The sequence below is a fragment of the Arachis stenosperma genome, chromosome 5, assembly GCF_014773155.1.
Source record: "Arachis stenosperma cultivar V10309 chromosome 5, arast.V10309.gnm1.PFL2, whole genome shotgun sequence".
NCBI lineage: Eukaryota > Viridiplantae > Streptophyta > Magnoliopsida > Fabales > Fabaceae > Arachis > Arachis stenosperma.
Genome location: NC_080381.1, coordinates 66,056,094 through 66,060,003, shown reverse-complemented (window position 1 = coordinate 66,060,003; position 3,910 = coordinate 66,056,094).

The following is a 3,910-nucleotide window of genomic DNA, read 5'->3' as shown; positions in this document are numbered from 1 at the left end:
GTGAATAGCAAAAACTTGCGAAAAAAAATTTGGCAAAAAAATAGAAAGAAAAAGAAAAAGCAAGCAGAAAAAACCAATAGCCCTTAAAACCAAAAGGCAAGGGTAAAAAGGATCCAAGGCTTTGAGCATCAATGGATAGGAGGGCCCAAGGAAATAAAATCCAGGCCTAAGCGGCTAAATCAAGCTGTCCCTAACCATGTGTTTGTGGCATGCAGGTCCAAGTGAAAAGCTTGAGACTGAGTGGTTAAAGTCGTGATCCAAAGCAAAAAGAGTGTGCTTAAGAACTCTGGACACCTCTAACTGGGGATTTTAGCAAAGCTGAGTCACAATCTGAAAAGGTTCACCCAGTCATGTGTCTGTGGCATTTATGTATCCGGTGTTAATACTGGAAAACAAAGTGCTTAGGGCCACGGCCAAGACTCATAAAAGTAGCTGTGTTCAACAATCAACATACTTAACTAGGAGAATCAATAAAACTATATGAAATTCTATGTTCCTATAGATGCCAATCATTCTAAACTTCAAAGGATAAAGTGAGATGCCAAAACTGTTCAGAAGCAAAAAGCTACAAGTTCCGCTCATCTAATTAGAACTAATATTCACTGATATTTTGGAATTTATAGTATATTCTCTTCTTTTTATCCTATTTGATTTTTAGTTGCTTGGGGACAAGCAACAATTTAAGTTTGGTGTTGTGATGAGTGGATAATTTATATGCTTTTGGCATTGTTTTTAGGTAATTTTTAGTAGGATCTAGCTACTTTTAGGGATGTTTTCATTAGTTTTTATGATAAATTCACATTTCTGGACTTTACTATGAGTTTGTGTGTTTTTCTGTGATTTCAGGTATTTTCCGGCTGAAATTGAGGGACCTGAGCAAAACTCTGATAAAAAGGCTGACAAAGGACTGCTGATGTTGTTGGATTCTGACCTCCCTGCACTCGAAATGGATTATCTGGAGCTACAGAACTCCAAATGGCACACTCTCAATGGAGTTGGAAATTAGACATTCAGAGCTTTCCAGCAATATGTAATAGTTCATACTTTATTCGAGACTAGATGATGTAAACTGGTGCTCAACGCCAGTTCCATGCTGTATTCTGGAGTCAAACGCCAGAAACACGTCATGAACCAGAGTTTAATGCCAAAAACATGTTACAACTTGGCGTTCAAATCCAAAAGAAGCCTCTGCACGTGTAACGCTCAAGCTCAGCCAAAGCACACACCAAGTGGGCCCCGGAAATTGATTTCTACATTAATTACTTACTTCTGTAAACCCTAGTAGCTAGTCTAGTATAAATAAGACATTTTATTATTGTATTAGACATCCTAGGTTGTATTTTTGATCCTGTGATCACGTTTTGGGGGCTGGCCATTCGGCTATACCTGGACCATCACTTATGTATTTTCAACGGTGGAGTTTCTACACACCATAGATTAAGGGTGTGGAGCTCTGCTGCACCTCGAGTTTCAATGCAATTACTACTATTTTCTATTCAATTCAGTTTATTCCTATTCTAAGATATTCGTTGCACTTAACCATGACGAAGGTGATGATTCGTGACACTCATCATCATTCTCACCTATGAACGCGTGACTGACAACCACCTCCGTTCTACCTTAGACTGAGCGCATATCTCTTGGATTCCTTAAATTAGAATCTTCGTGGTATAAGCTAGAATTGATGGCGGCATTCATGAGAACCTGGAAAGTCTAAACCTTGTCTGTGGTATTCCGAGTAGGATTCAGGGATTGAATGACTGTGACGAACTTCAAACTCGCGATTGTTGGGTGTGATGACAAGCGCAAAAGAATCAATGGATTCTATTCCGACATGATCGAGAACCAACAGATGATTAGCCGTGCTGTGACAGAGCATTTGGACCAGGTTCACTGAGAGGATGGGATGTAGACATTGACAACGGTGATGCCCTACATACAGCTTGCCATGGAAAGGAGTAAGAAGGATTGGATGAAGGCAGTAAGAAAGCAGAGATTCAAAAGGAGCACAGCATCTTCATAAGCCTATCTGAAATTCCCACCAATGATTTACATAAGTATTTCTATCTTTATTTTTTGTTTATTTATTATTATTATTTGAAAACTCCATAATCATTTATTATCCGCCTAACTGAGATTTACAAGATGACCATAGCTTGCTTTATACCAACAATCTCCGTGGGATCGACCCTTACTCACGTAAGGTTTATTACTTGGACGACCCAGTGCACTTGCTGGTTAGTCGTGCGAAGTTGTGAAGAAAGTGCTGAGTTATAAACGCGCATACCAAGTTGAATGCCATTGTTAGAGATCACAATTTCGTGCACCACTAGCGTTCATTAAAGTGAACTTAGTGTTCACTTTCATGAACTTTTGCGCGACACAATGATTTAAGAAAATTGTCGTGTCGGTATAGAATTTCCTCAAATTAGATCTCGTTGCAAGTATAGTTCTACGCCAACAAACAATCCTCCCAATCAAAAATTTTGAGTTGTCACAAGGAACAAATCCCAAATAAGAAATAACCGGAGTATTTAGACTCCGGGTCGTCTCACGAAGAGTTACAATGAAGTGTATGCGTATTGGATGTGAGGGTATTGATGCGCATAAACTTGTTATGCTACGATTTTAGGAAATTGCACGAGCGGCAAAATTCCTTTCGGCAAGTGCACCGGTTATCGTCAAGTAAAAACTCACAATAGAGTGAGGTCGAATCCCACAAGGATTGGTTGAATGAGCAATTCGAATTAGAAGTTTGGTTAGTTGAGCGGAATCAAGAATTGGATGTGAATTTGCATAAAGTAAATTGGCGGGAAATGTAAATTGCAAGGAAATGAAATTTGCAGAATCTTAAATTGTGAGAAATTAAATGCGAGAAGTTAAATTGCTGAAATTAAAAGGGAATTGGGGTGATTGCGTGAATTGAAATTGCAGAATGTAAATAGAAAGTGTAGATCAGAAAGAGGGGTTCATTGGGGTCAGGAGATATTGAAATCTTCGAATCAAAACATTTTCATCTCTTCCTCAACCAATGCATTCATTGAATCTTGCTTGGCAATATTATATGATTGGATCCCAATTCCTTGACTCACCAATTCTCTCTAAAAACAAACAAATTCCCAATCCCTTGGTTTAAATGTTCATAAGAAGAGATGATGCTCGATCACTGATTATACCACACAGTTTCATGAACCACAATTTGGTAGGATTACATGTCACAATATCCATCCAAACCCCAATCCAATTCACTGTGAGAAAGCTTCTCTAGCATGAATCCATCATTCCTTTCCCAAGGTTCCGAAGGATTCCAATTATGGGCAGTTTCTTTCCCAAGACAACTACCCAATGGAATTAGATCGAGAAGCTTTCTAACAAAATTCAAGAGAAAAGATTGAAGAAGAAGATGAAACTATTATTGATTCATTGAATTACAATAGAGCTCCCTAACCCAATGAAAAGGGGTTTAGTGCTTCATAGCTCTGAATTCAATTACACAATATCCCAAAGTTCTCTAGTGTAAAAAAATGTCAAAAGGTCCAAAAATCCTAACTAACTTCAATTCTATCCTATTTATACACTTTCTAAATTGAGCTTCTGTTGTGTTTCTTGGGCTTTGAGGCCTTTCCTTGATTTCCTTTTGCTTTAGGCTTATGGTCCATAATCCTGATGAGGCTGTGATCCAATTCTGTAACATTCATTGAGCAAACTTAGTGATAAACAAGTAATGACACAAGACTCAACAAATTGAAGTTCCAGACTCATCAATTCTTCAGGCCCAATCCCATAAACCATGATATTCAATTGGGTTTCATGCCATAATACGTTTAAGTTAACATTTGAGCTCAATTGCTAACTTAAACTTCAATAGATTTGGCCCAGAAACCCTTTCAAAAGATGGCGTTTAAGTTGA